This window comes from Oncorhynchus masou, chromosome 12 (assembly GCF_036934945.1).
Source record: "Oncorhynchus masou masou isolate Uvic2021 chromosome 12, UVic_Omas_1.1, whole genome shotgun sequence".
NCBI classification, from domain to species: domain Eukaryota; kingdom Metazoa; phylum Chordata; class Actinopteri; order Salmoniformes; family Salmonidae; genus Oncorhynchus; species Oncorhynchus masou.
The window spans coordinates 89,965,169-89,987,321 of NC_088223.1; the positions used below are offsets into that span (position 1 = coordinate 89,965,169).

The window sequence follows — 22,153 nt, forward strand, 5'->3', positions numbered from 1 at the left end:
TTTTGGCTGGCCTGGTGACATCACCAGGTGGTAAATTAGTTAATAGACCAATAAGATTAGAGTTCCAAACCTTTCTGCCAATAACAGACAGTTTTCAGTTTCCCCCTCCCCACTCAGACCACTCCCAGACAGTGGAAGGGAAATTCTAGCTTGAAACATTCAGCTCTTTTTGTTTCTTTTTGACCATTTTAATTTAAAACCAATCACAGGAAGGTACTTCATTGTTATCCAGAAATGATTTGATATTGAGATGAAAACGGCAGCATTGGACTTTTGATTTTTGACTAGCCTACTACTTTACACATCACAATTCAACTAAGTTACTGTCTTACATATCTGGAAAGTCCATTTTCAGGTTTTGATTGAATAGAGCCATAGAAGCCGAATAAATTATTTATATCCAAAATCCTTTAGATGTCAGACATTTAACCTACTATTTGTGATATTGCAAATGGAGCATTCTTTTCCACAATTCCCGAAAGCATTTGGACACATAATGCTTCTCTATGTTGATAGCTTATAAAAACCTATAGAAACAGCTGTTTAGGTCTGATACAATGTGAACGAATAGACTACACATACCGTAATAGGACGGTTCGTAGGACCCAACATGACAATTATCCTACAGAAATATTTTGACGAATCATAGAAGTTCGTTGTATTATCTCTATATGTGTAGACTACTGTTGACATGCGAACCGCGTTATGAAGGTCAACAATTTTCCTATAGGTGCTTAAGACTGTTCTAAAGACTCCATACGCTAACAAAAAATATTTGTAGGATAGCCTACTGTAGGTTATTTGTACAGTGCCACTTTAAAGTGAAAGCAAGTGGAAGGAAGCGCTGTCGCCAATGTGTAGCCTACTACAGTATATTGCGGAAGAGAGGGTGTGAACGATGGGACACATTTCAGCGCACTGTAGATCGCTAGGGACAAGGCGTGTTTATGGAATGATGCGGGTGTGTTTCAGGTTGGCTTTATAAAAGGGGTTGTCCGACAGAGAGTACTTGTCAGTTGTTGTATTATTATTCTGTGCTTAATGTAGTGATTGAACGCTGTGACAGTGACATTATTTTCCACGGTTCCACCCGGGACATCAATCTAGTGCTCGCGGGCTCTCCAAAACATTGGTCCAGGCAGACTTCCTATTCCGGTGAGTGAAACTTTTTAAAATACCATTGGACATATTTTTTCACCCACAATGTTATGTCAAAGCATTCTTACTCTTTTTGCGGGCTTAGGTTTGGACACATGTGTAGTGCAGCATTTGGAACAAAAGAACCTGGATCATCATTCATTATCATTAGGCTACCTATACCATGTGCTCATGCACTGTACCGGTTACCTATGCTGCAGTCTGTTCTTGACACATTTATTCTTTGTCTGAAATGTCAAAACAACGTTTATAGGCGGACGAACATGCCGGCCCTTTGTTAAAATGTACGGTAGTAGCGCCTTGACAGTCAATTGAGATTTATGCTACGATCTGTGATGTGCGATCATTGCAATACATACGCCCGTTATTAGATTGCTCTCACAATTTTGGCATATCAAGATAAGATAATGTTATTCAGTATGCTGAAGGAGCATAATCCCCCAATGCATTGTCTGTCCGTGTCCATGCTCACACAGTGATGTAGCTGGTATTATGTGCACTTTGTGCAGTAGCCTAGCCTATAATGATCCAACATAGATGGACTCTGGTTGTGACTAGATGGGGTACAGCTAAGCAGGGTTGCCAGGGTTTACTGACATTTCTAGCCGATTGACCACTCTAAACCCGCACAAAAGGCCTTAAAACTAGCCCTTTTTTCGAAAAAAAAAAGATTAAAATTTTTAAATTTTAGAAGCTAAATTCGGTTTTTCATCAACATACTTATTGTGAGCTATGACACGACATAATGAAGGAATGTGAATATGTCGCAGGAGAAAAGATAATTCGCCCTCATTAAACTCGCCAGACAATTTTCCATCAATGGATGTCAATTTAACTCGTTTTACTGGTATGATTAAGCAATAAGGCACACGGGCGTATGGTATATGGTCGATTTACCACGGACAAGGGCTGTTTTTAAGCATGACACAACACAATGTGCCTGGATACAGCTGTTAGCCGTGGTATATAGGCCATATACCACAAACCCCCAGTATGCAAACCCCCAGTATTGCTATAGTCTGATATACCACGGCTAATAGCCAATCAGCATTCAGGGGCTCAAACCAGGTTTACAATTGTAAATAAATCCCCTCTGGGCATGTGCATAACTAGATAAATCCGACAGGAGAGTTTGAGCGATGAAAGTTGGACAGAGGATCTCGAAATCTCTGAGCAAGAAACACTTGGACGAGCATAAACTAATGTCAGGTTATTTTCTGGTAAATGTGTTGTTATTATGCGCCAGATGTTAATAAATACAAACTGTTGTAAATTAATAAATACAAACTGTTATAATTTAATAAATACAAACCGTTATAAAGGGCTCATTTGTGAGATGGACTTGTCATTTCAATAGGCTACAGACTAAAATCTGGGTTTATTATTGTAATTCAACTCTGTCATGGTTTACGTAGATAAAGGCAGATAGTCTATAGCTCCTGACAAGCATACATATCATTTCAGATGGTTTACAGTAGCCTAGACAAGATGTAGAATTAAATATATTAAATATTAATTACCTGAAGCCTAATATGACTATTTTTTACAGTCAATCTAATGCGTTCTAACAACTCATCGGCAATTGCGATAGAGCTTTGACAACTTCCAATTTAATTAACGAAACATGTCCATTAATAATTGCATTATAACAGAAGGCTACAACAACAATAAACTGAAGTCAATAAATATTTATTATTTTCCAGCTCCAGGTAGGCTACACATTCATTTGCAACGACTCCAGCAATATCATCATTTCAACATATGTATTGTATCAAATGGTAGCCTACCATGGCATATAAATTAATAGGGTATTTGATGGCCAACAGAGGCAATTGTATCATTCTCCACATTTAATGCCAGTTTCATTGAGGACTTTTCCCCCATAAAAAGAACCAAGCGAGAGTAGTTCCATAACTTCCATTTCAAATGTATAAAGCAAAAAGCACTTTTCTTGATATCATTTTCTTTAAGCAAAGTCAAAAACCACCTCTGAGTTAATTCAGGTGGCAGGGTAGTCTAGTGGTTAGAGTGTTGGACTAGTAACGGGAATGGTTGCAAGTTCAAACCCCCCAACTGACAAGGTACAAATCTGTCGTTCTGCCCCTGAACAGGCAGTTAACCCACTCCGAGGCTGTCATTGAAAATAAGAATTTGTTCTTAACTGACTTGCCTAGTTAAATAAAGGTAAAAAAAAAATGTCATTTGCTCTAGTGTGCCCAAAGTTGTTTGCCAGTGCTCTGTCTCCATTATATCTTGATGTGTGTCAGTTCCAGAATATTAATATGTTTTACGGAAGAAAGGGTTGGGAACAGGTGTCTCCATAATGACACACACACACACACACTCCGGTCCTCCCCACCACTCACTCAGTAGTAGCCTGCCTCACTGCCTCACAGTCAGCAGCAGGTCACAGTGACACATATATATTTTAAGGGAAATGCCATGGCGTGGTGCAACTTAGAAATAGCCCAAAAACCCACAACCAGCGACCGATACATTTTTACCTGTGACATCGTTTTCAAAGCAGCCCAATTTGGCAGGAAAACTACAAACATGGCAACACTGCAGCTAAGACTGGAAGTTACTTTTAGTAGCAGATTCAGAGAGCATTTTAGCTAACCCTAACCATTTTAGCTAACCCTAACCATTTTAGCTAACCCTAACCACTTTAGCTAACCCTAACCATTTTAGCTAACCTTAACCATTTTAGCTAACCCTAACCATTTTAGCTAACCCTAACCATTTTAGCTAAACCTAACCATTTTAGCTAACACTAACCATTTTAGCTCACCCTAACCATTTTAGCTAAACCTAACCATTTTAGCTAAACCTAACCATTTTAGCTAACACTAACCATTTTAGCTAAGCCTAAACATTTTAGCTAACCCTAACCATTTTAGCTAAACCTAACCATTTTAGCTAACCCTAACCTTATTTTCCTAACCTGCTACATTAATTATCCTACCCTGCTACATTAATTATCCTAACCTGCTGCATTAATTATCCTAACCTGCTACATTAATTATCCTAACCTGCTACATTAATTATCCTAACCTGCTGCATACGTTCTCCTAACCTGCTATGAAAAAGTCCCTTCCGGTCGTAGCTGGGAGCCTATACCACCTAGTCAAAACCCTGTCTTCATAGACAATATTTTCAATATTCATTCATGGTAACAGATGCTTATAAATGACACTGTAGTGTATTTACAAAGCATTTATAAAGCGTCTGTAAAGCATCTCATATGGACCTGTTGAGCGATGTCGTTATTTGAAGTCAGTAATGAGTCCTTCATTCACTATGTTGAGTCTCTTTGATAAAGGTGTTGTGCTAGTTGTCTTCAGTGCTAGTTGTCTACGCTGCTAGTTGTCTACAGTGCTAGTTGTCTATAGTGCTAGTTGTCTACAGTGCTAGTTGTCTACAGTGCTAGTTGTCTACAGTGCTAGTTGTCTATAGTGCTAGTTGTCTACGCTGCTAGTTGTCTACAGTGCTAGTTGTCTATAGTGCTAGTTGTCTATAGTGCTAGTTGTCTACAGTGCTAGTTGTCTACAGTGCTAGTTGTCTATAGTGCTAGTTGTCTACAGTGCTAGTTGCCTACAGTGCTAGTTGTCTATAGTGCTAGTTGTCTACAGTGCTAGTTGTCTACAGTGCTAGTTGTCTACAGTGCTAGTTGTCTATAGTGCTAGTTGTCTACAGTGCTAGTTGTCTACAGTGCTAGTTGTCTACAGTGCTAGTTGTCTATAGTGCTAGTTGTCTACGCTGCTAGTTGTCTACAGTGCTAGTTGTCAGTGCTATAGTGCTAGTTGTCTACAGTGCTAGTTGTCTACAGTGCTAGTTGTCTACAGTGCTAGTTGTCTACAGTGCTAGTTGTCTATAGTGCTAGTTGTCTAGTGCTAGTGCTAGTTGTCTACAGTGCTAGTTGTCTACAGTGCTAGTTGTCTACAGTGCTAGTTGTCTATAGTGCTAGTTGTCTACAGTGCTAGTTGCCTACAGTGCTAGTTGTCTATAGTGCTAGTTGTCTACAGTGCTAGTTGTCTACAGTGCTAGTTGTCTATAGTGCTAGTTGTCTACAGTGCTAGTTGTCTACAGTGCTAGTTGTCTACAGTGCTAGTTGTCTACAGTGCTAGTTGTCTATAGTGCTAGTTGTCTACAGTGCTAGTTGTCTACAGTGCTAGTTGTCTACAGTGCTAGTTGTCTACGCTGCTAGTTGTCTACAGTTCTAGTTGTCTACAGTGCTAGTTGTCTATAGTGCTAGTTGTCTACAGTGCTAGTTGTCTACAGTGCTAGTTGTCTACAGTGCTAGTTGTCTATAGTGCTAGTTGTCTACAGTGCTAGTTGTCTATAGTGCTAGTTGTCTATGCTGCTAGTTGTCTATAGTGCTAGTTGTCTACAGTGCTAGTTGTCTACAGTGCTAGTTGTCTACGCTGCTAGTTGTCTACAGTGCTAGTTGTCTACAGTGCTAGTTGTCTACAGTGCTAGTTGTCTATAGTGCTAGTTGTCTACGCTGCTAGTTGTCTACAGTGCTAGTTGTCTACAGTGCTAGTTGTCTACAGTGCTAGTTGTCTATAGTGCTAGTTGTCTATAGTGCTAGTTGTCTACAGTGCTAGTTGTCTACAGTGCTAGTTGTCTACAGTGCTAGTTGTCTACGCTGCTAGTTGTCTACAGTGCTAGTTGTCTACAGTGCTAGTTGTCTACAGTGCTAGTTGTCTATAGTGCTAGTTGTCTACAGTGCTAGTTGTCTACAGTGCTAGTTGTCTACAGTGCTAGTTGTCTACGCTGCTAGTTGTCTACAGTGCTAGTTGTCTACAGTGCTAGTTGTCTACAGTGCTAGTTGTCTACGCTGCTAGTTGTCTACAGTGCTAGTTGTCTATAGTGCTAGTTGTCTATAGTGCTAGTTGTCTATAGTGCTAGTTGTCTACAGTGCTTGTTGTCTACGCTGCTAGTTGTCTACGCTGCTAGTTGTCTACAGTGCTAGTTGTCTACAGTGCTAGTTGTCTACGCTGCTAGTTGTCTACAGTGCTAGTTGTCTACAGTGCTAGTTGTCTACAGTACTAGTTGTCTACAGTGCTAGCCAACACTTACATTTTCTGGTTAGTGAAAAGTCACTGGAGTGGTCGTGCACTTGGCAGAGCATTCATCATTGAGACAGTATTTCAACATGTTGTGGAATATTGTCTAACTGATGAATGGGGTAACCAGCACAACACCACACCACCATACAAGATCACACAACACAACAACACCACACAACACCACACCACCATACAACACCACACAACACAACAACACCACCACACCACACACCACCACACAACACCACCACCACACACCACCACCCCACCACACCACACCACCACACAACACAACAACACCACACCACCACACAACACACCACACACCACCACACAACACCACACAACACCACACACCACACAACACCACACACACAACACCACACACCACACCACACCACATAAAAAGCCTAACTATTGTGCTGTTGCTTATGAAACCTTATTACCAGTATAGTCCTGTTATTGTGTTGCAGGGAGAGCAGTGTGTGATATAGCTCATTACAATGACTGTCATCCGTGTGGGTGATGTGATGTGTAGACAGCAGCAGTGCAGGTTCAGTGGTGAGTTAACAACAACGGTACGCACATAACAGTCAGTTTCTAAGCTCGTCTTATTCAAATCTCAAAAGCGCCCTGTAATTTGCATGCCATTTAAAATGTATCTCTCTCTCTATCTCTCTCTATCTCTCTCTCCCTCTCTCTCCCTCTCTCTCTCTCTCTCTCTCTCTCTCTCTCTCTCTCTCTCTCTCTCTCTCTCTCTCTCTCTCTCTCTCTCTCTCTCTCTCCCTCTCTCTCTCTCTCTCTCTCTCTCGCTCTCTCTCTCTCTCTCTCTCTCTCTCTCTCTCTCTCTCTCTCTCTCTCTCTCTCTCTCTCTCTCTCTCTCTCTCTCTCTCTCTCTCTCTCTCTCTCTCTCTCTCTCTCTCTCTCTCCCTCCCCCCTGTATTGGTAGCTCAGTATTAGCCACTTCGAGATCCTCATTTCCAAATGAACCGTTTGTGTTCATTGGTGGTGTGTATTTCAGGAAGCTGTTTGCCAAACAATGCGTCAGCAGTGCTGTTGTTTCTCTTCTACATTTACTTCCTGTACTGCTGACTGTGCAGATTAGTGATGCGTGGGTTGACTCATAGCACGCAGTCCCCGCAGATACAGTTGAAGTCGGAAGTTTACATACCCCTTAGCCAATAGTAGAGAGAATTATTTCTTTGGCATCATGTTGTGGGGGTGCTTTGCTGCAGGAGGGACTGGTGCACTTCACAAAATAGATGGCATCATGAGGCAGGAAAATTATGGGGATATATTACATCTCAAGACATCAGTCAGGAAGTTGAAGCTTGGTCGCAAATGGGTCTTCCAAATGGACAATGACCCCAAACATACTTCCAAAGTTGTGGAAAAATGGCTTAATGACAACAAAGTCAAGGTATTGGAGTAGCCATCACAAAGCCCTGACCTCAATCATATAGAACATGTGTGGGTAGAACTGAAAAAGTGTGTGCGAGCAAGGAGGCCTACAAACCTGACTCAGTTACACCAGCTCTGTCAGGAGGAATGAGCCAAAACCAGCCACCCAGTCAGCCACCCAGTCAGTCAACCACCCAGTCAGCCACCCAGTCAACCAGCCAGTCAGTCACCCAGTCAGCCACCCAGTCAGCCACCCAGTCAGCCACCCAGTCAGCCACCCAGTCAGTCAACCACCCAGTCAGCCACCCAGTCAGCCACTCAGTCAGTCACCCAGTCAGCCACCCAGTCAGTCAACCACCCAGTCAGCCACCCAGTCAGCCAGTCAGTCAGTCACCCAGTCAGCCACCCAGTCAGCCACCCAGTCAGTCAGTTACCCAGTCAGCCACCCAGTCAGCCACCCAGTCAGCCACCCAGTCAGCCAGTCAGTCAGTCACCCAGTCAGCCACCCAGTCAGTCACCCAGTCAGTCAACCACCCAGTCAGCCACTCAGTCAGTCAACCAGCCAGTCAGTCACCCAGTCAGCCACCCAGTCAGCCACCCAGTCAGCCACCCAGTCAGCCACCCAGTCAACCACCCATTCAGCCACCCAGTCAGCCACCCAGTCAACCACCCAGTCAGCCACCCAGTCAGCCACCCAGTCAACCACCCAGTCAGCCATCCAGTCAGTCACCCAGTCAGTCAGCCATCCAGTCAGCCATCCAGTCAGCCAGTCAGTCAGTCACCCAGTCAGCCACCCAGTCAACCACCCAGTCAGCCATCCAGTCAGTCAACCAGCCAGCCAGCCAGCCACCCAGTCAGTCAGTCAACTACCCAGTCAACTACCCAGTCAGCCGCCCACCCAGTCAGTCAGTCAGTCAGTCAGCCAGCCACCCAGTCAGTCAGTCAATCAACTACCCAGTCAGCCAGCCAGCCACCCAGTCAGTCAGTCAGTCAGCCAGCCAGCCACCCAGTCAGTCAACCACCCAGTCAGCCACCCAGTCAACCAGACAGTCAGTCACCCAGTCAGCCACCCAGTCAGCCACTCAGTCAGTCACCCAGTCAGCCACCCAGTCAGTCAACCACCCAGTCAACCACCCAGTCAACCACCCAGTCAGCCACCCAGTCAGCCACCCAGTCAGCCACCCAGTCAGTCAACCACCCAGTCAGCCACCCAGTCAGCCACCCAGTCAGCCACCCAGTCAACCACCCATTCAGCCACCCAGTCAGCCACCCAGTCAACCACCCAGTCAACCACCCAGTCAGCCACCCAGTCAGCCACCCAGTCAACCACCCAGTCAGCCATCCAGTCAGTCACCCAGTCAGTCAGCCATCCAGTCAGCCATCCAGTCAGCCAGTCAGTCAGTCACCCAGTCAGCCACCCAGTCAACCACCCAGTCAGCCATCCAGTCAGTCAACCAGCCAGCCAGCCAGCCACCCAGTCAGTCAGTCAACTACCCAGTCAACTACCCAGTCAGCCACCCACCCAGTCAGTCAGTCAGTCAGTCAGCCAGCCAGCCACCCAGTCAGTCAGTCCACTACCCAGTCAACTACCCAGTCAGCCGCCCACCCAGTCAGTCAGTCAGTCAGTCAGTCAGCCAGCCACCCAGTCAGTCAGTCAATCAACTACCCAGTCAGCCAGCCAGCCACCCAGTCAGTCAGTCAGTCAGCCAGCCAGCCACCCAGTCAGTCAACCACCCAGTCAGCCACCCAGTCAACCAGACAGTCAGTCACCCAGTCAGCCACCCAGTCAGCCACTCAGTCAGTCACCCAGTCAGCCACCCAGTCAGTCAACCACCCAGTCAACCACCCAGTCAACCACCCAGTCAGCCACCCAGTCAGCCACTCAGTCAGTCACCCAGTCAGCCACCCAGTCAGTCAACCACCCAGTCAGCCACCCAGTCAATCAGCCAGTCAGTCAGTCACCCAGTCAGCCACCCAGTCAGCCACCCAGTCAGCCACCCAGTCAGTCAACCACCCAGTCAGCCACTCAGTCAGTCAACCAGCCAGTCAGCCACCCAGTCAGCCACCCAGTCAGCCACCCAGTCAGCCACCCAGTCAGCCACCCAGTCAACCACCCAGTCAGCCACCCAGTCAGCCACCCAGTCAGCCACCCAGTCAACCACCCATTCAGCCACCCAGTCAGCCACCCAGTCAACCACCCAGTCAGCCAGTCAGTCAACCACCCAGTCAGCCATCCAGTCAGTCAACCAGCCAGCCAGTCAGCCAGTCAACCACCCAGTCAACTACCCAGTCAGCCGCCCACCCAGTCAGTCAGTCAGTCAGTCAGCCAGCCACCCAGTCAGTCAGTCAATCAACTACCCAGTCAGCCAGCCAGCCAGTCAGTCAGTCAGTCAGTCAGCCAGCCAGCCACCCAGTCAGTCAACCACCCAGTCAGTCACCCAGTCAGTCACCCAGTCAGCCAGCCAGTCAGCCACTCAGTCAGTCACTCAGTCAGTCACCCAGTCAGTCAACCACCCAGTCAACCATCCAGTCAACCACCCAGTCAGTCAGCCATCCAGTCAGCCATCCAGTCAGCCAGTCAGTCAGTCACCCAGTCAGCCACCCAGTCAACCACCCAGTCAGCCATCCAGTCAGTCAACCAGCCAGCCAGCCAGTCAGTCAGTCAGTCAGTCAGTCAGCCAGCCAGCCACCCAGTCAGTCAACCACCCAGTCAGCCACCCAGTCAACCACCCAGTCAACCACCCAGTCAGTCACCCAGCCGCCCACCCAGTCAGTCAGTCAGTCAGTCAGTCAGCCGCCCACCCAGTCAGTCAGTCAATCAACTACCCAGTCAGCCAGCCAGCCACCCAGTCAGTCAGTCAGCCAGCCAGCCACCCAGTCAGTCAACCACCCAGTCAGCCACCCAGTCAACCAGACAGTCAGTCACCCAGTCAGCCACCCAGTCAGCCACTCAGTCAGTCACCCAGTCAGCCACCCAGTCAGTCAACCACCCAGTCAACCACCCAGTCAGCCACCCAGTCAGCCACTCAGTCAGTCACCCAGTCAGCCACCCAGTCAGTCAACCACCCAGTCAGCCACCCAGTCAATCAGCCAGCCAGTCAGTCAGTCACCCAGTCAGCCACCCAGTCAGCCACCCAGTCAGTCACCCAGTCAGTCAACCACCCAGTCAGCCACTCAGTCAGTCAACCAGCCAGTCAGTCACCCAGTCAACCAGCCAGTCAGTCACTCAGTCAACCACCCAGTCAGCCACCCAGTCAACCACCCAGTCAGCCACCCAGTCAGCCACCCAGTCAGCCACCCAGTCAGCCACCCAGTCAGCCATCCAGTCAGTCACCCAGTCAGTCAGCCATCCAGTCAGCCATCCAGTTATCCACCCAGTCTGTCAGTCAACCAGCCAGCCAGCCAGCCACCCAGTCAGTCAGTCAACTACCCAGTCAACTACCCAGTCAGCCACCCACCCACCCAGTCAGTCAGTCAGTCAGCCAGCCACCCAGTCAGTCAGTCAACTACACAGTCAACCTTCCAGTCAGCCAGCCACCCAGTCAGTCAGTCAACTACCCAGTCAACTACCCAGTCAGCCACCCACCCACCCACCCAGTCAGTCAGTCAGTCAGTCAGTCAGCCAGCCACCCAGTCAGTCAGTCATTCAACTACCCAGTCAACCTTCCAGTCAGCCAGCCAGCCACCCAGTCAGTCAGTCAGCCAGCCAGCCACCCAGTCAGTCAACCACCCAGTCAGCCACCCAGTCAGTCAGTCAACTACCCAGTCAGCCAACCAGTCAGTCACCCAGTCAGCCAGCCAGCCACCCAGTTAGTCAACCAGTCAGTCAACTACCCAGTCAGCCACCCATCCAGTCAATCAACTACCAAGTCAGCCACCCAGTCAGCTAGCCAGTCAGCCACCCACCCAGTCAGTCAACTACCCAGTCAGCCACCCAGTCAGCTAGCCAGTCAGCCACCCACCCAGTCAGTCAACTACCCAGTCAGCCACCCAGTCAGTCACCCAGTCAGCCAGCCAGCCACTCAGTCAGTCAGCCAGCCAGCCAGTGCCCTCAACCTCCTTCCCTGGAATTGAGCCTGGCTGGGATTTCTGGAAGCAAAGTTGTGTTTATGTAGCAACACAGAGCAACTGCTCAGCTGAGGGAGTCATCTTTTTGTGTTTTTGTCTGTCTGGGTTACAATGTGAACAACCCACAGTGTCGACTTCTCCTGATATACGGTGAAATTCATTTGCATTGAATTAAGGTACATTTACAAATGATTGTTCAGTATGAAAAAGTCTGGAAAATGTAAGCACTCACTACTACTGTAAGTCGCTCTGGATAAGAGCATCTGATCAATGATAAACATGTAAATGTTAAGAAAGGTTACAAATAATAGTCTTTGCTTGTTTGATTAAGTCCAACTGTGTGTGTCTGCGCGCATACACACTTTTAAAGGCACAGAGAGTGTGAGTCCGCCCTCCTATCTTTATGTTTAGAAGTGTGTAATTACACTACTGTAACACACATGCCAGGTCGCTACCAGCACAGCACAGCAGGAGTGTCAGAGATCAGACGAGTTACTCAACAAGCTCTACCTCCTAATTGTCTCCTAGGATGCTTCCCAAATGGTAACCTATTCCCTACATAGTGCCCTAAGGGCCCGGGTCAAAAGTAGTGCACTTTATAGGGTCCTGGTCTAAAGTAGTGCACTATATTGTGGGCCAGAGACCTGGTAGTGTGGTGCCAGGACAACAACCCTTTCCCTCAAAGTGATCAAGACTAAGGAGATGATTGTGGACTACAGGAAAAGGAGAACCATTCTCATTGACGGGGTTGTAGTGGAAGAGTTTGAGTGTACCCAACAAACTATCATGGTCCAAAGACCAGGTGAAGAGGGCACAACAAAGCCTATTCTCCATCAGGAGAGGTGATCAGCCTGGGTTCCAGTCTGTCTCCTACAGAGTCTCTCCTCCTGATAGTGATGATCAGCCTGGGTTCCAGTCTGTCTCCTACAGAGTCTCTCCTCCTGATAGTGGTGATCAGCCTGGGTTCCAGTCTGTCTCCTACAGAGTCTCTCTTCCTGATAGTGATGATCAGCCTGGGTTCCAGTCTGTCTCCTACAGAGTCTCTCCTCCTGATAGTGGTGATCAGCCTGGGTTCCAGTCTGTCTCCTACAGAGTCTCTCCTCCTGATAGTGGTGATCAGCCTGGGTTCCAGTCTGTCTCCTACAGAGTCTCTCTTCCTGATAGTGGTGATCAGCCTGGGTTCCAGTCTGTCTCCTACAGAGTATCTCCTCCTGATAGTGGTGATCAGCCTGGGTTCCAGTCTGTCTCCTACAGAGTCTCTCCTCCTGATAGTGATGATCAGCCTGGGTTCCAGTCTGTCTCCTACAGAGTCTCTCCTCCTGATAGTGGTGATCAGCCTGGGTTCCAGTCTGTCTCCTACAGAGTCTCTCCTCCTGATAGTGGTGATCAGCCTGGGTTCCAGTCTGTCTCCTACAGAGTCTCTCCTCCTGATAGTGATGATCAGCCTGGGTTCCAGTCTGTCTCCTACAGAGTCTCTCCTCCTGATAGTGGTGATCAGCCTGGGTTCCAGTCTGTCTCCTACAGAGTCTCTCCTCCTGATAGTGGTGATCAGCCTGGGTTCCAGTCTGTCTCCTACAGAGTCTCTCCTCCTGATAGTGGTGATCAGCCTGGGTTCCAGTCTGTCTCCTACAGAGTCTCTCCTCCTGATAGTGGTGATCAGCCTGGGTTCCAGTCTGTCTCCTACAGAGTCTCTCCTCCTGATAGTGGTGATCAGCCTGGGTTCCAGTCTGTCTCCTACAGAGTCTCTCCTCCTGATAGTGGTGATCAGCCTGGGTTCCAGTCTGTCTCCTACAGAGTCTCTCCTCCTGATAGTGGTGATCAGCCTGGGTTCCAGTCTGTCTCCTACAGAGTCTCTCCTCCTGATAGTGGTGATCAGCCTGGGTTCCAGTCTGTCTCCTACAGAGTCTCTCCTCCTGATAGTGATGATCAGCCTGGGTTCCAGTCTGTCTCCTACAGAGTCTCTCCTCCTGATAGTGGTGATCAGCCTGGGTTCCAGTCTGTCTCCTACAGAGTCTCTCCTCCTGATAGTGGTGATCAGCCTGGGTTCCAGTCTGTCTCCTACAGAGTCTCTCCTCCTGATAGTGGTGATCAGCCTGGGTTCCAGTCTGTCTCCTACAGAGTCTCTCTTCCTGATAGTGGTGATCAGCCTGGGTTCCAGTCTGTCTCCTACAGAGTCTCTCCTCCTGATAGTGGTGATCAGCCTGGGTTCCAGTCTGTCTCCTACAGAGTCTCTCCTCCTGATAGTGGTGATCAGCCTGGGTTCCAGTCTGTCTCCTACAGAGTCTCTCCTCCTGATAGTGGTGATCAGCCTGGGTTCCAGTCTGTCTCCTACAGAGTCTCTCCTCCTGATAGTGGTGATCAGCCTGGGTTCCAGTCTGTCTCCTACAGAGTCTCTCCTCCTGATAGTGGTGATCAGCCTGGGTTCCAGTCTGTCTCCTACAGAGTCTCTCCTCCTGATAGTGGTGATCAGCCTGGGTTCCAGTCTGTCTCCTACAGAGTCTCTCCTCCTGATAGTGGTGATCAGCCTGGGTTCCAGTCTGTCTCCTACAGAGTCTCTCCTCCTGATAGTGGTGATCAGCCTGGGTTCCAGTCTGTCTCCTACAGAGTCTCTCCTCCTGATAGTGATGATCAGCCTGGGTTCCAGTCTGTCTCCTACAGAGTCTCTCCTCCTGATAGTGGTGATCAGCCTGGGTTCCAGTCTGTCTCCTACAGAGTCTCTCCTCCTGATAGTGGTGATCAGCCTGGGTTCCAGTCTGTCTCCTACAGAGTCTCTCCTCCTGATAGTGGTGATCAGCCTGGGTTCCAGTCTGTCTCCTACAGAGTCTCTCCTCCTGATAGTGGTGATCAGCCTGGGTTCCAGTCTGTCTCCTACAGAGTCTCTCCTCCTGATCTGATCAGCTTGGGTTCCAGTCTGTTTCCTACAGAGTCTCTCCTCCTGATAGTGGTGATCAGCCTGGGTTCCAGTCTGTTTCCTACAGAGTCTCTCCTCCTGATCTGATCAGCTTGGGTTCCAGTCTGTCTCCTACAGAGTCTCTCTTCCTGATCTGATCAGCTTGGGTTCCAGTCTGTCTCCTACAGAGTCTCTCCTCCTGATAGTGATGATCAGCCTGGGTTCCAGTCTGTCTCCTACAGAGTCTCTCCTCCTGATAGTGGTGATCAGCCTGGGTTCCAGTCTGTCTCCTACAGAGTCTCTCCACCTGATAGTGATGATCAGCCTGGTTTCCAGTCTGTCTCCTACAGAGTCTCTCCTCCTGATAGTGATGATCAGCCTGGGTTCCAGTCTGTCTCCTACAGAGTCTCTCTTCCTGATAGTGACAGGCAGGTAGGGAGGCAGACAGGCAGGTAGACAGACAGGCAGGTAGACGAAAAGACAAGGAGGCAGACAGGAAGGCAGACAGACAGACAGATGGGTAGAAGGGAGGTAGACAGGTAGACAGGTAGACAGGTAGACAGGCAGACAGACAGACAGACAGACAGACAGATAGACAGGGTAGAAGACAGAGAAGCAGACAGGCAGACAGGCAGACAGACGGACAGACAGACAGACAGACAAGGTAGCAGACAGAGAAGCAGGCAGGTAGACAGTCAGGCAGACAGACAGGTAGACAGGTAGTTGGACAGGCAGACAGGCAGACAGGGAGACAGGTAGACAGGCAGGTAGACAGGTAGTCAGGTAGACAAGGAGGTAGACAGACAGACAGACAGACAGATAGACAGACAGACAGACAGACAGACAGACAGACAGACAGACAGGACAGACAGACAGGCAGGCAGGCAGGCAGGCAGGCAGCAGGACAGACAGACAGGTAGACAGGCAGACCAGTTTAGAGGGTAGAAACCTAGATGTGGAGCGCCCTACTATTTATCTCAATTTGTTTCACTGATTGCTCTCTTTGATTAGGTCATTGGACCACTTAACTGATAAAGATAACACATTTAAAAACCCAACACTCATAACTTCCATTTTGTGTCAAAGTTTGCAGGACATTCGTCAAACAAAGCTTCCAATAACTAGCAGTGTTCTGCTGCTTGTATTCGGCTGATAGTAATTGCCCAGTGATAGGTGGAGAAGAGCATTGTGATTGGGACTGGGGGGGGGATCTGCTGTACATAAACACATTAAATCATAGTTTATTGGTTGCATACACAGTTTAGCAGGTTTTTATAGCAGCGAGCAAAGTTACTAGCTCCTAACAATGCAGTAAAATGTGAAACAATTCAAATGTAGGGGGAAAAAAAGACACAAAGTCAAGTACGGTGTGACGAATTTGATTAACAATCCAAATAGCAGTGTAGCAGTAATCAAATGCAATCTACACTTCTGAAGTGCTGCTCAGAACAGATTCAGTGAAGAGCACAAGACCCAAGACACTGCCCTGACGCATGCCACTTAAAGACTCACAGTTTCCTTCAGAAGCATGCCACTTAAAGACTGTGTCCTTCAGAAGCATGCCACTTAAAGACCGTGTCCTTCTGAAGCATGCCACTTAAAGACCCACAGTGTCCTTCAGAAGCATGCCACTTAAAGACCGTGTCCTTCAGAAGCATGCCACTTAAAGACCCACAGTGTCCTTCTGAAGCATGCCACTTAAAGACCCACAGTGTCCTTCTGAAGCATGCCACTTAAAGACCGTGTCCTTCAGAAGCATGCCACTTAAAGACTCACAGTTTCCTTCAGAAGCATGCCACTTAAAGACTGTGTCCTTCAGAAGCATGCCACTTAAAGACCCACAAGTGAAGCAAGAGGCTTTCACTGAGCGTTCTCAATTCAATTTCAATTCAATTCAATTCAAGGGCTTTATTGGCATGGGAAACGTGTGTTAACATTGACAAAGCAAGTAAGGTAGTTCTTCTGATGCTTATTTCTAATGCATGAATGTTCACTAAACACCAAGAATGAATCCTCTCGTGAGTCTCCTCCTTCATGTTTCCTCAGCAGGCTCACCACATCCAGTATGTCGTTTTCCCATGGCAGGTGTGGTGAGGTGAGCAGGGTGAGGTAACAGAGGGATGTTCTAACCAGAGATCGGCGACTTCAGTCCTCTGGTGCCGGAGTGGTTTCACACTCCCCCCATCCCTAGCAAACACAGATGATTCAACTAATTGCATTCTAAACTGAAGATTATGATTAGTTGATTGTTGGAGTCAGGTGTGTTAGCTGGGGCAGAAGTGTAACACCAATCGGGCCCCTGAGGTCTGGAGTTGCCCATCCCTGCTTCTAGGCCAAGTTCTGGCTGTATTCCTTAAGCATCCTCCCTGCCTCCTGTTCATCTGTACTGAAGTGGAAAGGACTTGACAGGTCAACATAATATAGCAGATGTTTCTCATTAGACTGCTGAGTCCTTCCAGATCAGTGCTAAATGTAGGAACAGACTTTTTAGAATCTGTTACTCAGGAAGAGCCTGTCTCTGAGAACTGTTGTGGCTCTCACTGTTGTGGCTCTCACTGGAGTGTCTGTATCACTGGTGTGTCTGTCACTGTTGTGTCTGTCACTGGAGTGCCTGTATCACTGGAGTGGCTCTCACTGGAGTGTCTGTCACTGGAGGGGCTGTCACTGGAGTGTCTGTCACTGTTGTGTCTGTCACTGGAGGGGCTGTCACTAGAGTGTCTGTCACTGGAGGGGCTGTCACTGGAGTGTCTGTATCACTGGAGGGTCTGTATCACTGGAGTGTCTGTATTACTGGAGTGTCTGTATCACTGGAGTGTCTGTATCACTGGAGGGGCTGTATCACTGGAGGGTCTGTATCACTGGAGTGTCTCACTGGAGTGTCTGTATCACTGGAGGAGCTGTCACTGGAGTGTCTGTCACTGTTGTGTCTGTCACTGGAGTTTCTCTCACTGGAGTGTCTGTCACTGGAGTGTCTGTATCACTGGAGTGTGTTCCAGTCTGTGTCACTGGAGTGTCTGTCACTGGAGTGTCTGTCACTGTTGTGTCTGTCACTGGAGTGTCTGTATCACTGGAGTGTCTGTCACTGGAGTGTCTGTATCACTGGAGTGTCTGTCACTGTTGTGTCTGTATCACTGGAGGGTCTGTCACTGGAGTGTCTGTCACTGGAGTGTCTGTCACTGGAGTGTCTGTCACTGGAGTGTCTGTATCACTGGAGGGTCTGTCACAGGAGTGTCTGTCACTTGAGTGTCTGTATCACTGGAGTGTCTGTATCACTGGAGGGTCTGTCACTGGAGTGTCTGTCACTTGAGTGTCTGTCACTGGAGTGTCTGTCACTGGAGTGTCTGTCACTGGAGTGTCTGTATCACTGGAGGGTCTGTCACTTGAGTGTCTGTCACTGGAGTGTCTGTATCACTGGAGTGTCTGTCACTGGAGTGTCTGTATCACTGGAGTGTCTGTATCACTGGAGTGTCTGTATCATTGGAGGGTCTGTCACTTGAGGGTCTGTCACTGGAGTGTCTGTCACTGGAGTGTCTGTATCACTGGAGTGTCTGTCACTGGAGTGTCTGTCACTGGAGTATCTGTATCACTGGAGTGTCTGTCACTGGAGTGTCTGTATCACTGGAGGGGCTGTCACTGGAGTGTCTGTCACTGGAGTGTCTGTCACTGGAGGGTCTGTCACTGGAGTGTCTGTCCCTGGAGTGTCTGTCACTGGAGGGGCTGTCACTCTTGTGTCTGTCACTGGAGGGGCTGTCACTGGAGTGTCTGTCACTGAAGTGTCTGTCACTGGAGGGGCTGTCACTGTTGTGTCTGTCACTGGAGGGGCTGTCACTGGAGTGTCTGTCACTGGAGGGGCTGTCACTGGAGGGGCTGTCACTGGAGTGGCTGTCACTGGAGGGGATGTCACTGGAGGGGCTGTCACTGGAGTGGCTGTCACTGGAGTGTCTGTATCACTGGAGTGTCTGTCACTGTTGTGTCTGTATCACTGGAGGGTCTGTCACTGGAGTGGCTGTATCACTGGAGTGTCTGTATCACTGGAGTGGCTGTCACTGGAGTGGCTGTATCACTGGAGTGGCTGTATCACTGGAGTGTCTGTATCACTGGAGTGGCTGTCACTGGAGTGGCTGTCACTGGAGTGTCTGTCACTGTTGTGTCTCTATCACTGTTGTGGCTGTCACTGAAGTGGCTGTCACTGGAGGGGCTGTCACTGGAGTGTCTGTATCACTGGAGTGTCTGTCACTGCAGGGGCTGTCACTGGAGGGTCTGTCACTGGAGTGTCTGTCACTGGAGTGTCTGTCACTGGAGGGTCTGTATCACTGGAGTGTCTGTATCACTGGAGTGTCTGTCACTGGAGTGTCTGTCACTGTTGAGTCTGTATCACTGGAGTGTCTGTCACTGGAGTGTCTGTCACTGGAGTGTCTGTATCACTGGAGGGGCTGTCACTGGAGTGTCTGTATCACTGGAGTGTCTGTCACTGGAGTTTCTGTCACTGGAGTGTCTGTCACTGGAGTGTCTGTATCACTGGAGTGTCTGTGTCACTGGAGTGTCTGTATCACTGGAGTGTCTGTCACTGTTTTGTCTGTCACTGGAGTGTCTGTATCACTGGAGTGTCTGTCACTGGAGTGTCTGTATCACTGGAGTGTCTGTCACTGTTGTGTCTGTATCACTGGAGTGTCTGTCACTTGAGTGTCTGTCACTGGAGTGTCTGTATCACTGGAGGGTCTGTCACAGGAGTGTCTGTCACTTGAGTGTCTGTCACTGGAGTGTCTGTATCACTGGAGTGTCTGTATCACTGGAGGGTCTGTCACTGGAGTGTCTGTCACTTGAGTGTCTGTCACTGGAGTGTCTGTCACTGGAGTGTCTGTCACTGGAGTGTCTGTATCACTGGAGGGTCTGTCACTTGAGTGTCTGTCACTGGAGTGTCTGTATCACTGGAGTGTCTGTCACTGGAGTGTCTGTATCACTGGAGTGTCTGTCACTGTTGTGTCTGTATCATTGGAGGGTCTGTCACTTGAGGGTCTGTCACTGGAGTGTCTGTCACTGGAGTGTCTGTATCACTGGAGTGTCTGTCACTGGAGTGTCTGTCACTGGAGTATCTGTATCACTGGAGTGTCTGTCACTGGAGTGTCTGTATCACTGGAGGGGCTGTCACTGGAGTGTCTGTATCACTGGAGTGTCTGTCACTGGAGAGTCTGTCACTGGAGTGTCTGTCACTGGAGTGTCTGTATCACTGGAGTGTCTGTATCACTGGAGTGTCTGTCACTGTTGTGTCTGTCACTGGAGTGTCTGTATCACTGGAGTGTCTGTCACAGTTGTGTCTGTCACTGGAGTGTCTGTATCACTGGAGTGTCTGTCACTGGAGTGTCTGTATCACTGGAGTGTCTGTCACTGGAGTATCTGTATCACTGGAGTGTCTGTCACTGGAGTGTCTGTATCACTGGAGGGGCTGTCACTGGAGTGTCTGTATCACTGGAGTGTCTGTCACTGGAGAGTCTGTCACTGGAGTGTCTGTCACTGGAGTGTCTGTATCACTGGAGTGTCTGTATCACTGGAGTGTCTGTCACTGGAGTGTCTGTATCACTGGAGGGGCTGTCACTGGAGTGTCTGTATCACTGGAGTGTCTGTCACTGGAGAGTCTGTCACTGGAGTGTCTGTCACTGGAGTGTCTGTATCACTGGAGTGTCTGTATCACTGGAGTGTCTGTATCACTGGAGTGTCTGTCACTGTTGTGTCTGTCACTGGAGTGTCTGTATCACTGGAGTGTCTGTCACTGTTATGTCTCTCACTGGAGTGTCTGTATCACTGGAGTGTCTGTCACTGGAGTGTCTGTATCACTGGAGTGTTGGTATCACTGGAGTGTCTGTATCACTGGAGTGTCTGTCACTGTTGTGTCTGTCACTGGAGTGTCTGTCACTGGAGTGTCTGTCACTGGAGTGTCTGTCACTGTTGTGTCTGTATCACTGGAGTGTCTGTCACTTGAGTGTCTGTATCACTGGAGTGTCTGTCACTGTTGTGTCTGTATCACTGGAGGGTCTGTCACTTGAGTGTCTGTATCACTGGAGTGTCTGTATCACTGGAGTGTCTGTCACTGGAGTGTCTGTCACTTGAGTGTCTGTCACTGGAGTGTCTGTATCACTGGAGTGTCTATCACTGGAGTGTCTGTCACTGGAGTGTCTGTCACTGGAGTGTCTGTCACTGGAGTGTCTGTCACTGGAGTGTCTGTATCACTGGAGGGTCTGTCACTTGAGTGTCTGTCACTGGAGTGTCTGTATCACTGGAGTGTCTGTCACTTGAGTGTCTGTCACTGGAGTGTCTGTATCACTGGAGTGTCTGTCACTGTTGTGTCTGTATCACTGGAGTGTCTGTATCACTGGAGTGTCTGTCACTGGAGTGTCTGTCACTTGAGTGTCTGTCACTGGAGTGTCTGTATCACTGGAGTGTCTGTATCACTGGAGGGTCTGTCACTGGAGGGTCTGTCACTGGAGTGTCTGTCACTTGAGTGTCTGTCACTGGAGTGTCTGTATCACTGGAGTGTCTGTATCACTGGAGTGTCTGTCACTGTTGTGTCTGTATCATTGGAGGGTCTGTCACTTGAGGGTCTGTCACTGGAGTGTCTGTATCACTGGAGTGTCTGTCACTGGAGTGTCTGTATCACTGGAGTGTTGGTATCACTGGAGTGTCTGTATCACTGGAGTGTCTGTCACTGTTGTGTCTGTCACTGGAGTGTCTGTCACTGGAGTGTCTGTCACTGGAGTGTCTGTCACTGTTGTGTCTGTATCACTGGAGTGTCTGTCACTTGAGTGTCTGTATCACTGGAGTGTCTGTCACTGTTGTGTCTGTATCACTGGAGGGTCTGTCACTGGAGTGTCTGTCACTGGAGTGTCTGTATCACTGGAGTGTCTGTCACTGGAGTGTCTGTCACTGGAGTGTCTGTATCACTGGAGTGTCTATCACTGGAGTGTCTGTCACTGGAGTGTCTGTCACTGGAGTGTCTGTCACTGGAGTGTCTGTCACTGGAGTGTCTGTATCACTGGAGGGTCTGTCACTTGAGTGTCTGTCACTGGAGTGTCTGTATCACTGGAGTGTCTGTCACTTGAGTGTCTGTCTCTGGAGTGTCTGTATCACTGGAGTGTCTGTCACTGTTGTGTCTGTATCACTGGAGTGTCTGTATCACTGGAGTGTCTGTCACTGGAGTGTCTGTATCACTGGAGTGTCTGTCACTGGAGTGTCTGTCACTGGAGTATCTGTATCACTGGAGGGTCTGTCACTTGAGGGTCTGTCACTGGAGTGTCTGTCACTGGAGTGTCTGTATCACTGGAGTGTCTGTCACTGGAGTGTCTGTCACTGGAGTATCTGTATCACTGGAGGGTCTGTCACTTGAGGGTCTGTCACTGAAGTGTCTGTATCACTGGAGTGTCTGTATCACTGGAGTGTCTGTATCACTGGAGTGTCTGTCACTGGAGTGTCTGTCACTGGAGTGTCTGTATCACTGGAGGGTCTGTCACTGGAGTGTCTGTCACTTGAGTGTCTGTCACTGGAGTGTCTGTATCACTGGAGTGTCTGTATC

At 48.7% G+C, this 22,153-nt stretch overlaps 1 protein-coding gene across 1 annotated transcript in view; it reads left to right on the forward strand.

Moving 5' to 3' along the window:
* The first annotated feature begins 686 nt into the window (after window positions 1-686).
* LOC135551036 (calcium/calmodulin-dependent protein kinase kinase 1-like) overlaps window positions 687-22,153 on the forward strand; it is a 94,128-nt gene continuing 72,661 nt past the window's right edge. Inside the window, exon 1 of the mRNA XM_064982412.1 lies at window positions 687-1,155. The gene's annotated coding sequence lies outside the window, so the exon portion shown is untranslated. The remainder of the gene's footprint in view (window positions 1,156-22,153) is intronic.